This window comes from Coloeus monedula (genome assembly GCF_965178545.1).
Source record: "Coloeus monedula genome assembly, chromosome: Z".
Lineage (NCBI taxonomy): Eukaryota > Metazoa > Chordata > Aves > Passeriformes > Corvidae > Coloeus > Coloeus monedula.
In genome coordinates, this window is record NC_138822.1 from 57155465 (window position 1) to 57169376 (window position 13912).

Consider the following 13912-nt stretch of genomic DNA (forward strand, 5'->3'; position numbering starts at 1 on the left):
TTTGTAAAAACTACATGGAATTCCTAAAATTATAGATCTTTATTTACTTTTTAGATTAAATGCATCATGGAAATGTGTTTTTCAATACTTTGCTTAACCAGTCTTTGTTCTGAATTCAATCCTGATGCAGCATATGAATTGGGATGTTGATCAAGAGACTTCCAGAGGTCCTTTCCTGACAGTTATTCTGTGACTTTATGATTCTTCATAGAAAAATTCAAAAAGCCTGATACCTTGGGTCCAGTTCTCAAGATGAATCACAATCCTGTGGCTGAAAAAGCTGCAAGACAACAGAATTTAAGAAGCAGACACTACTCTAATACAAACAGTTGTCTTGACTCAGATCTTAAAAACAGAAAGTTGAGAGATCGATTTAGTGTTAGTTGTAGAAATAAACTGTGGAAGCATACATGTGAGTTTTGTGATACGTAAATCAAACCTCTCTCTTTTTTCTGCAAATCCGTGATTTAGAAGAGCACACCTAAGAACGCACCTGAAGAAAATTTAGCATTACCTATCCTATGTTTGTTTGCTTTATTTCATGTCTAGATCTCAGTTTGTACAGTTTTCCTTCATTTATGCAAAAAGACATTTGCAAAGCAAAGAAAGTTTCCTCCCTGACCTCTCTGGCATCTCAAATTAAAATAATCTTAACTAATCTAAGCCTGTCCAATCAATGTAATAAGCCAATGGCTGATTATTTCACGATAAAAGTAACTGCAAATTAAGATCTTCTTAAATGGCTTGTCAGTTTGGTATTAGTTTTTGTTGGCATCTTTCAGTTTTGTACAGCCTAGTGCTTTTCAAAACCAAAATGGTAGAAGTTGTTTAAAGTCCTGAATACAAAATGCCACCCTGTATTTTTAAAGAAATATCTTGAAAATAAGTCATTACTTTCAGGTCAAACCCAGTGCTGGGAAGAAATATGGAAGATTATTTTAATTTCCCAATGAAGTATTTGGACTATCAGTTTATTACTTTTAACTTTAATAATGATACTACAACTGTTATATAACCAGAAGGAGGAGGATTTTTAGTGGAGAACCTCCATGCTGTAGATTTCAGCTCCCCAGTGTTGTTTGTTTCCTTTTACTTCTGTCCTACCCTTGCCCTCCTCCATCCCCCAAAAAAGCTATGATTTAATTTTTTTGAATCCATGACTGGGTGCTATAATGCTTTATAAGCTCTTCCCTAGGTAATAGAAACCTGCAATAGCAGCAAGTAGACTTTGAAAAAACTGATATAAAAGACTACTTCTAGTCTTAGAATCCATGTCAGTGTGCTACAAGTTTTATCTCCTGCCAGGTACAGCTTCATAAATTACATTTCTAAAGATTCCCTTATTATTTACTAAATTTGAAAAATAGACAGAAACTGTGGAAACATATTATGCAACATCAACTGTTTACACTGAGGTGTTTTTCTTTTTTATGAGTGTTTAATGTCAAAGATGTGCTGTGTATTCAGTGCTGAAATATAAAAACAGTGAAAGGAAGAAAATGATCTATCACACTGATCTAGTCAAGGATTTCAGGGTTTTTCTAAATTTTTTTTTTTTTAATATATTATTTTATTTGTTGGGAGTTGAGTTTTTTAGTATCGATTTTCTTATCAGGTTGTTATGAAGATATACAGTCTGAAGGAGGGAAGTAGTAGAAGACTTTCACCACAATTGTGAAAAATGAGCAGTGTCAACCTGGTAAGTTTATCTTTTTGTTGTTGTTGTACTGGTGATGGCTTTTCCATTGGTGTTCTCATTTATGTTTGTACCAAGATCTCAGTTACTGTTGGTTTTATTCTTGATGTAATATTTCTGTGTAAATGTCTTAAACTTTGCCTTATGTGTTAAAAGACAAGTGCTCAGGATCTCATTAACTCTTTGAGATGCCACTTTGTCATGGGTCCTAGTACTTTTGGTTCCAGTTAGAGTATTTAGAACATAAAATTATTTTGTCATCCTTTCAGTGTGTATACAATACTACATACTTTTCCCAGCCTTGTCAGGACTGTATTTTGCAATTTGAGAAAAAGTATGATGATTTACCAAAATATGAATATCATTCTAATATCGATATCGAACTGAGAACGACAAAAACTCTCTAACAGTTCAGAGTTAGAAAGTGCCTGTTTTATTTGGTGCCAGGCACTGTGTGGGATAGCTCCCTAAGACTCAGGGCCCTCATCCAAGCAAACACAAAGCTTTTTATTTACAAAAATTATGAATATCCAAAATACAAATGCATATTCATAACATTAACACCTCCCATTCTCCGCTTCATATGGAAATGAGCTTAAATGTCATTAAGCATGCGTAGTGTGTGTCCTGAATTGAGTTGGTGGTCTCGAATTGGGTCAGTGGTCTTAAAAAGATGAAGTAACTCATCTTCCTCATTTTGACCTTTTCGCCTCTCTGAATTTTAACAGTCCTAATTATTTAGTGACCTCTAAGTTTCCTCTTTTGTGACTTTTGAACGGGTTCCCACCAAGGGAGAAAATTGGTAATTGTCCTTTTTCCCTAGACCAATTTATCAATGTTTCTATTCCTCATTCTAATCACAGCTAAGCAAACATACAAATGACAGATCATCAGTTATTTAGTAATCAGTTACTAACATATTAAAACCCATTTCAGGTCCAGCTCTCTTAACTACTTTAATTAACTCTAGCTGGCCCGAATTCCTTCCTATTCTAACCAATTTCAACACAGCTAGCCTATAACTAAAATCTTTATGTTTCTTCTAAATCTATGTTTCAATGAACTGAAGAGTCTGGGTTTGAAATGTTATTTTTCTGGATAATTTATTTTATTAATGTCATGGTTTAGGAATGGTGCTCCAAGTCGATAGTCACTCCTCCCCCACCCCTCCCTCCGATGGGAGACAAAAGGCAAAGATTATGGGTTAAGATAAAACCAATTTACTGGAAACAACAATGAGGTAAGAAAAATGAACAGCAACTGCGAAAATTTGAAAAACAAAAGTGTACAGAAGAGGGTGATTTACATGGAAAAATGCTCACAAAGCCCAGGGCAATGAGAAACAAAGGCAGACAGACCCTCCATGCTTCCATGCTTTTTTCCCTGACTGCAAGCCGTGCCCACCTTCTTCTCAGAAGCAAGAATCCCTTACTCCTGCCGCCAAGGGTGACCTGAGGTAGTTTAGAACAACCTAGACAAGCCCACACAGCTACAGGCTCTTCTTCCTCATGGCTACTGGGAAAAAAACTAACTGCATTCTGGCCAAAAAACAGGACAACTGATTAAAAAAAAAGCACAACAAACGCAACTTTTCTAAAGGTTCAAATTGTAATTTAAAAACAATTACTCATTCCAGCCTTATTCATACAAAATTTTGCTTCAGGTGAGCTTTCCTTTTATGAAAAACCTCTCCGTGAATTTTTTTCTTCCCTAGAAGAAAGTCAGTGCAATTAAAGCAGTGCTTTCTCTTTCTGGAGGACAATTTGAAACATTTAGTGATAATAGTGTCTAAGTCCCCAATGTGAGTGGAACAGACCCTTTTATTGTCTTTACACACACACACATTTGCCTAATGGTGTGCTGGGAAGTGCTGGGAAGTGGAAAGATTTAAAAATTCAGAAAAAATTGCAGCACTTAAGAGAATGACATGTTCAAGTTTATAACCTGAAAATACTAAAAAAACTGTGACGTCACATATCTGACACAATATAAGGCCTTATAGCCTAAGAATGGATTTAGAAATGCATTATGTTTATCAGCAAAAATTACCTAATAAGGAATTGCAGACTTCCGTCAAGACTGGTCTTATATGATGTCTAATTTCACGTATATGTGTACTCATGTATGTATGTATGTATCTATCTATTTATCTATCTGATGATAAGTGGATGATCTATATCCTTTATTTAAAGGAACTACAATAATTTCTGAGTTTGTCAGTACCGACAATTAATCAGTGCTTCACCACTGCACTGACTTTGAAAGCATATCATATAGTAATGACAAAGTGAGAAACCCCTCTGTCTTGGTTTAGGACTGGTTTTCCCCAGTTTCAGTGTTCCCACTGAAACAACCCAGACCACACCCTGCTTGCTCACTCTTCCTTCCCTCCCGGCTATGGCAGGATGGAGACAAGAAGGGAAGGCACTAAGAGGTAAAGATGCACTATTGAAATAAGAACAATTAGCTAGAAAGAGCAATGAAATAAGAAAATGAAGAGCAAAATGACAATACTAATACCAGAGTGCACAAGACAGGCAAACGATTCCCATGCCATTGCTCACCACCCGGAACCCAGTGACACTCAATGGCACGCTCTGGCAAATCCCTCCATCTCTGCTGCTCGTGGTGTGAGATGGTATCCAATAACCCCACAGTCCTGACCGTGCCCTTCCTGGATGCAGCAAAAATTAACTCTGTCCTGGCCAGAACCAGAGCATTTCCACCCCTTATTCTACACCATGGACATCATGCCCACGTCCTACATCTTCCAACTATATACATATATATATGTAAAAATATATATATGTACATACACATAACCACAGGTATGATTTCCATAGTCAATGGCTCTCCCTCCAAAATGTCTAAGTTAATTTAGTCCATGGCTGTGGGTTCTATCCATCCTAACTCTCTTTCAGAGCAGGAGGACTGGTGTGGTATGGGGTTGTTGCAAGCTGCATAAGGAGCACATGACTGGTGTCTCTGGGGCACTCCATACTCTGTCCATAGTTGTTATGCCATACAGTGCCAGTGTCATTCAGCAACTAATATTATATATAAAATTCAATATCACAGACTCTTCTTTCCCAAAAGTCAAATTGCCTTGAGGTACACATGGTGTTTCACTATCCCTCTGCATTACCTAACCAGTGCACCCAGGTCCTTGAGCAAAAGCAGCTCTAATTTGAGGCAGCTCTAATCCAAGCTGTCTTCCCTAAGCCATTCCTAATATGTATCCTGGGGAGTTTATGTTCTTCTATGGTATGTGAAGGTTTTGATTGGACAGGGCCCGCTCAGTTGGTAGAGCCTCTAGTGTAACTAACCAGATGGCCTATACTAAATGTAGATCCCAATATTTGAAGGTTCCATCACCCACTGCTGTTTTTAGCAGTCCATTGCCCTCTTCAGTTTTCCCAGAGGCTGGCACACAATAGGGAACAATTCTGTGCTCTCTGGGCCAGGTGTCTATGAGGATATTTTTGAAATGAGCCCCACTGTCTGACTCAATTCTTTCAGGGGAGCCATGTCACTGCTGGACTTGCTCTTCAGTGCCCAGGATGATGTTCTGGGCAGTGGTGTGAGGCACAGGGTGTGTCTCCAGCCATCCAGAGGTGGTTGTTTCCACCACTGTCAGTGCTTGCCTTGTTGGGTTGGCAGCAGTGTGCTGTAATCCATCTGCTAGGACTCTTTACATCTATATTTCAACCATCAGCCCCCATACCACAGAGGCTTTACCTGCTTGGCCTGCTTAACAGCAGCACCTTTCACAGTCATGGATAGCCTGGGATATAGTGACCATGGTTAAGCCCACCCTCGATCACAAGCCCATCTGTGTATTGCATCCCTTCCCTGATGACCTGAGGTGTAATGGGCCCACTGAGCCGCAAACAATTCCCCATTATGTTGCCAATCCAGATCCACTTGAGACACTTTAACCTTGGGAGTCCAATCCATGTGTCTTTTGTTGGGAAGTTCTTCACTAGCCAGCTTTTGAGTACATGTGAATCTAAATGACGTGCTTTCACAGTCAGTTTCTCTACCCATGCAGCAATGTCTTACCACAATTCATCAGCCCAGGTAGGTTTCCCTCTGTGCTGCCAATTGGTCTTTTTCCATCATTCCAGCCACCCACACAGAGTATTTGCCACCATCCACAATTCAGTGCAAAGGTAGACTGCTGGCCATTTCTCTCATTCAGTGATATCAAAGCCTGCTGGATGGCTTTAAGCTCTGCTACCTGACTTTATCTGCCTTGCTCCTCAGTAGCTTCTGTGACTTGACGTATAGGAGTCCATACAACAGCTTTTCATTTTAGATGTATCACTACGATATGACAGGAACCATCAGAAAAGAGAGTGTTGCTTTTCATTTTCTGGTAGCTGATTATATGGCAGGGCCTCTCTCCGTACACATCACCTTCCCTTCCTCTGATGATGATAGTCTGAAATATTTGTCTTCAGGACAGTTTGTGATGAATTCCAGGATCCCAGGGCAACTGGGGTTTTCTATTCAAGCTCATTGTGGGATATGTGCGATCCATCTACTCCACGTAACATCAGTGGCATGTTGTGTTGCAGGGAATATCCCTTTGAACATCCAGCCCGGCACTGGCAGTTGGGGTGCCAGGAGGAGATTTGGTGCCAGTCACTCCTGAAGCAGTTCAAACACTTCATAAGCTACTGGTATGTCTGGATGTAGCAGTATCATCAGGATGTACCAGGCCTTGAATCCTTTGTATCCCCAACCTCAGAATCCCAGGGGTTGTCTTCAAGTCTACCTGGGTAATTTTTGCAGGGGCTTTGGAAAGGACCACTCTCTCCAGCTGCAGTGTAAAACGCATTTTTCACATCTTGTTCTTTCCTGGCTGTCCCAAGGGCTACTGCATGAACAATCTCCTGTTTAATTTCTTCAAAATCTTGTTGTTACTCAGCACCCCACTTCAAATCATTCTTCTTTTGGGTCACTTGATAGAGAGGCTTTACAATCTGGCTCTACTCTGGAATATAGATCCTTCAAAAACAGTGTCTAAGAAAGCTTGTATTTCTTTTTGCTGGTTGATGAGGATGTAACTGCTATTTTGTTGAATAAATCTATCAGAACCTGACAATGTCCATCTTGTCATTTTACTCCTAAAAAAATGAATTTCCTGGGCAGGTCCCTTTATCTTCTGAAAAATCTCTCTCTTAACTCCAAACATGGTGTAGACTGCCTTGAGGAGACATGGCAGACATAGTAATAAAAATATGCTTTCCTTAACATCCAAAGGAAATTCAAAATTCTCAAAAGTTCTTGTAACAAGCCTGAAGAAGAAAAAGGGGGTGAAAGGTGAGGAAAATTAGCCTCTGTTGTTCTCTCCACAGACTGTGTACAATTATTATTGAATTCTCAGAGGTAATATGTGAGGTAAGGGCAGGAGCATAGCACTGAGTACACATTCCAAATGACCCTCATTGACCTTGATGTTACCATGTTGATTCTACACAGTACAGCAATAAAGCAATCCTTATGCATCTTGCTGCTCTGAAAAAGAGAATCAGGGGGAGCACATAGTGCATATATGGGAGAATAATACAGTGTCAAGCACCCCAACCACATGAACAGACAAAGCAACATTGTGACCAGTGCCTCTCTATGCAATTAAAAAAATGTGTATATCAAATTTGTTTCCAACCCACTCTGGGAAGATCTGTTGTTATCTCAATCCTTCAAGTCTCATATTGGCTTATGAATAAGAAAATGAACAGTAAGAACAACAATACTTACAGGAGAGTGATGCCTTTTCCTGGTCTTAAAATCAAGAGTCATACACAGTTAGAAGGGGAAAAGAGATTTTACCTTCATATTTATTTTAAGGATCCTTAGGTCATATGCATTGAAATGCACCCTGCCAAAATGCCCCCTCCCAAAAGATCAGGTATAACATTATAGGTTTTACTAATTAGCATATCTATCAAAGATTCCCCAATGAGAGGCTCAAGTGAGCCCCCTTCTCCAAGGAACCTTCCCCTGGATGGTTCTATCTTAGTTAACAGAATGTGTTCTGGAGATGACCTTGGGGTTTGGGGCACACTGATCCCTAACTACGAAGCTTCTAAAATGCTTCGTCTCTTAGCTTGACAAACAAGTCCAAGAATGTAGGCAAAAAGCACTAAGAATACAGAAGTTGTAAAAAAGGTATAACAGGGGTATAAAAGGCAAAAAATCTTCATGGCATCAAGAGTATGTAAGATAGGTGAATGATTCACACAATATTGTTCACTACATGGAACCCAGCACCACCTGACTGCACAAATTGCACACCCCAGCCAAACTGGAAAGGGATCCAGCCCCCTCCTTACACCTTGCACATGGTATGAGGTGGTATTGAAGAACAGGAGTGCTTTCCAGAGGTTAAACTTGCCCCAGGACACTTGCCACTTTCTTGCTTTAACATCGCCACCTCTTACTCATGTTTCAGGTTGCACAAAAATACCTTGTTTCTTCAGTGTGTTTAAAATGTGTTTAAGTTGGAAGGTGTTCAGTCCTTCTTGAAAATTCTTGCCCTCCAGAAAATGAAAATACATCTAGAAGATATCTTTGGAGGAGAAAAAAACTTGTAATTCTGTTATGCAGAACAGATAATTTTGTGTAAACTCACCTGCATGCCTCACTTTAGAGTATGTCAGGAATGTACCTTTCAGAATTATTTTGAAAATAGTAGCTTGCTTTGATTCCCATTAGGTATAAGAAGATTTTTGGTTCGTTGGTTATTTGGTTGTTTTGTTTGTTAGTTGGCTACTTGCTGGTTTTTTATCCATGAGGAGGATTAGATACTGATGCAGATTTCTTAAAGCAATTATGAGATATCCATCCTCAGAGGTGTACAAGTATAAACTGGGCATGATCCTGAGCATCATGATTAAGTAGTCCTGTTTTAAGAACTGGGTGGGACTAGACGACCTCCAAAGTGTGCTTCCTTTCAAAATCATTCTGAAGATTTGTAGATTTGTGATTCCGTGGTTAATGTTATTCCCAAGAAGGAGGGGGAAAGTCTTATCAGCATCTTTTTTCATAAGTTCATTAACCACTTCAAGGAATTAGTTGTGAAATTTAACTGACATGAAATGTCAGCATGTTCAGCTTGGGGAAATTATCAAGGGACTTAAACTGTGAGGAAAAGTAGTTCAGCTTTGAGAAGACCACATGCTCTTAGGTACAAAGATTTTGCACACTCTTGCTGTTAAAATGGGAGCAATTGGTCAGCTACTGGAAACTGTAACCAAATTTTCTATATAGATATTGAAAACATGTTAATGGACTTTCCTTTTGGAAATCTGAAGTTGAGATAAAAATTTGGCTACAAACTTTTGAGATTCCCCCTTATTTTTGTTGTAGTCTAGTTCTTGCTGTCATCTTTTCCAAAAGCAGCTTATAGTAACAGATGCATAACTTTAAAAGTTACTAGTGTGGTTATTTTAGTTTACAGCTGTACTTGTTTGTCATTTTACCTAAAGAAAACCAAGAAAGGCTTTATGGATGTAATTTCTTCATTTTTTAAGAGCAGAAGAGTAGAGTGCTGTCTTAATTTCATAGGTACAATGATCAAGGCAACAATTCATCCCTGGCACGGTTTACTAGAAGTCAAAGGAATTGCATCAGAGATAAATCTGGACAATTAATGTTTAAAGGAAACAGAGAGTAATTTGACTAAAAAGTTATGTCACACCCCAAAAGTGATTCATTACTGAAAAAGTACTCATCTTAAAAGCAGTGCTGCCAATAAGTCATGGGACAGGTAAAAAGTATTACTGTTGACTCTTTAAGCCCTTATTTTTAGCTACTTCAAAATGCCATCTAATTCCTGTCACTATTCAGTTCCTGACTATATTAATAACAGTTAGCCTTTTCCCTACCTTGATCTTCTTCTGGCATTTCTAAAACACCTTCATTTAATAAGGAATTCATTTGCAGCTTTAACAATGATTTATAGTCCTAAGTTTTTTTGCTGTCCATGTAATTTTAAGCATATTAACATGAATGAGAAAGAAAAGATGATTTGGGGAACTGCATCAGTAAACACTAAAAGTAAGTATAGCATACTTTTTTCTTTTTTGTTTTTTTCTCTTTTTTTGGTGTAAAAAAATTACTATCAGTTTTGTGACCAATATTTTAAACATGCTGTAATATTGAACACTCCTAAGAGAAAGTAGAAGATTTCATCTTAATATAACTATGGTCTTTGACATATAAAAAAAGTCATATGTCATTACTATAGCAAGCAGTGTCATCAAGATGAAGTCTTGTTTGTTAATTCCACACTCCTAATCTGAGAAAATAGAAGTAGTGAAGTTAGGTGTCTTTCCACAGGTATGGGAACAGTTTCATAAATAGCTTTTATACCGGAAAAGAGAACTGTCCTGAGACAATTTGTTATTTATACCTTGGCTCCCTTGTGTTGTTCTGGCTGGGAAAAGATTCCATTTAGCACAGAGAATTTTCCCAGGACCAAATGCTACTGTGATTCTTTTGAGAAATCCAGAATTGTACCCTGCCATCAGTTGAGATGAAGTATAAATATGCCTCAAGAAGAGTAAATGTTACAAGAGCTATCGTGTCTGCTTCCATTAGCTGAGAACAGTGGGTGAGTCTACTTGACTATAACTGTACTAACTATATAAATGTATTTCTTCAAAATCAGTTTCACAGGGTTAGAATCAAACACCTACCTTCATGTTCAAGATCTTCTTCTATTCCCATATTGGTAAACTGAGTGGTGTTTGATCTAACTCTGGAAAAAAGATGCATGTCATGTTCACGTCACCGTGTCATTTCAATATAGCAGCTACAAGATGCTTCTGTTAGGCTATTATGCTTCTTCATATTAACTTCCACAAGGTACTTCTGGGCATGTCCAGTTTCTCAGTTAGTGTAGGTTATCAGAATCAATTTGATCAAATAAGCTAAGCCACTTTAGATTAGCAGTTCTCTGTTCTTTTTTCAAATGAAAATTTCTAGAGCACTTCTTGTGTTTTCAGGTGCATTAAGAATAGAGCTGAGGAATCCCTGAATTTCTCATCTTTATTATTTCAGGTTTGTTTCTTCATATTGGTTTTCTCTTGCTGTCTGTGAGACATCTGTGGCAGTGAAAGTGTTATAAAATCATTGGGGAAAGGCTGCTCTTTGATCTGCTAATTTAGTAGAGGTATGAAAAGATGTTTTTTACATGCTTTGCAAACAGTAGGTGTGGGTGGGTGGAAGGGTCATAAATGACACGGAGAGATGAGCATCTCAGAAAGTAGGTCAGAAGCTATAGCAAGAAGAAATAAAACAATACAGCCGGAAAGAGAATGAAGAGTAGACTGATCAAAATATTACAAAGATGGTGAGAAAGGGAGAGAGAAAACTGAAGTTAAACAACGTGTAGTGTATTTTCAGTATGTGGTTATGTCTGCAAAGTCACAGACATTTTTCTGTGTATTATGTCTTATCATAAACATTATAAATTGGAACATCTTGGAAGCAAGCACATGAAAATTTGTGCTTATTTAACAGCATTTTTCCATTCCTCTCTCCTTAAAAATACATCCAGAACCATGACCACTGTCCAATTTGTGCTGAAGCTGTAACTTACCAAAACAAGGAATGTGAGCAGTCCCTTCCCTGATGTCATAACAAATGTATGATTCTCTTACCTTCATAATATTTTCTTTAGTTTTGGGATATCATGCAGCTACTTTATTAGTAAATATTACCCAAGTTACTTCTTGACCTCTTTGTTCAGCTGATGCCCCTTTTTTGAGTTGGATTTGATGATCCTTCTGGGTCCCTTCCAACTCAGAATATTCTATGATTTCTGGAGGGAGACTTTGTAGTTTTCATGAGACAGGACAATAAACTAGTTCTTCTGGACTTTCATCAGACCATGGAACAGTGGAGGAGGTAATCTCAAGCACTAACAGCTCAGAAATAGAGAGGTCATGAAATTTATTTTAAAACCTCCCTTACCTTATTTCATACATTCTTACGCAATTTCACCATTCATTTCTGTTCCATCTGTAGGCACAAGAGGTTAGTAAATTCTCTGAACCCTTCTTGTTGAACTCTCTCCCCTAATAAAGCCCTAATAAAAGCTCTGTGAAATCAGGCAGGATTCAAGGAAACTCTTGTTTTACTCTTAAGAATTTTTATGTATTTTTCAGGGTTGGTTTTAAACCTTAGATCATCCATATGTTTCATCTTGAACTACATCCAGTCTTCATCTGCTTTGGAGAAGAATTTATAACCCTTTAATTAAGTTCTGATGAGCATTTTCCTGTGATGAAAGAAGAAAAGAAAGGCTCATTAAGGGAACATAGTATCCCATTTTAAAAAGTGCTATTTACTTTTAAAAAAAGCAGAAAACATTCTAGTATGTGAAACTGCAAAACATTTTTGCTATCTTTTCTGATATTTATATTACAAAGTGGACTTTAAAATAATATAAGAACGGAATGGTATAAGAATCACTTTGAAAGCTAACTATCCAATGCTGGTAAAGAAAGCATGTCCTGACCTATGCAGCAGTTAGTTAGGGTCCACAATCTTGTGTTTGGACTTTACACATGCATAAGTGTACTTCTTCTGTGAGTCCTGGCTTATAATTGTTTAATTATTTTCTTTACAATTACTGGTACTGGAAACACACCTCCATACTTTCCTTATGCTTTAATGACTTTCAAAGAGTAATAGCAAATAAAAATTTTAAAATATGCCAGCCCTTATAGATTTTATTTAATTGTGGGACAGTGCCTCACTCACGCTAAAAGAAATCATTTGTCAGAAAAAAGTCCTGAGAGACCTTTATAATGCAAAGCATTTTTACATTTGAGACCTCAGATTTTTGCCACATGGTCCATGAACTGAGTTTTAAGATGACTTAATGTTCTTCTAGAGACCAGGCTTATCAGTTCATAAATACATGCTACAACAACTTTCCCAACAAACTTCTCCCTATCTAGAAGAAATCCTGAAAGACTCTGCGCAAAATTGGTAATTATGGTCCTCCTTGTAATTTTCCTTATAAAATATTCTTGTTGAAATTTGCTTTGTTGTACCTTACTAGATAGTTAATTCTTTTTAAAGAAAATGCTTAGCTGTGTTACATTATTGTGCAAAATTTATGCCTCTAGCAACCAATCCTACAGCAAAATAAAACATAATGTAGAAAGGGTAAAAAGAAAATGAACCTATAATATCAAAACTGTACACAATGTTGAACTTTTTTTTTGTAACTGTCAGAAAAGGTTTTATTTTCAGCACTGATGAATAAATTAGCTCTTGAGATGGCAAGATGGTGATATTAAAGGCAGTTGGTGACAAAAGTGAATTTTCACTTCATAATTAATTGTGCTTAATTTATCAGTAAGTTAAGCTTATTCAGTATTCCTACACATTAAAACATTTTAATTAAAGTAACTTTTTAATTTGCTTCTTTATGACTCTGTGCTAGAGCTGATTTATTCTTTGCGGAGTAGACATGAAGCACTTCTCACCTTATAATATATTTGTAGAGAGAAAAAGAATATTTTACAATCTTTATGATAAACTAATCTCACTATTAATGGCCAAAATTACTTCACAAACCAATGTCTTCCAATGATATTGCGTGAAAAAAGCAGGTAAGATGTGTTTTGCCCAAGCTAAATGTAATCAAAGAAGAAAATGGAAAAAAATGGCAAGGCATGCAGCCAGACAGAGAAGAGAGGTGCCTTGGATGAAGCACTCTTAAATGCTAAATTCAGTATTGGCTTAATGAGGAATTTCTGTGAGCTTCTTTTAATTTATTTGTTTTATAAGCTGCAAGAAGTACCAGGTAGCTTTTCTGTTATGATAAAAAATGTTCTAACATCTCTGGAAATTAGTGCTTTCACTAGCACTAATATTTTTCTCCTGACCCTTGTCCACTCTTCTGAAAAAGATCCAGAGTGCTTTGTTTATATTGAATTGGCCCCATGGCATATTACTGCAAAGGTTAAGGAAAAAATAACCTTAAAGGAAGTGCAAGAGACATGTTGGCAATCCATATGAAATAGCCATGAAAATCTTTGAAGTTAGAGACCTGCTGCAAAAATGGAAACAAGAGTGAACAATGAGGACAGAGAATTCGTGAAGCTGCAGAGACTTTATATCTGTGTGCCCAGAACAGTCGTGCAGAAAGGAAAGGGGAATACACACTCAGGTATCCCCTCACCTTTT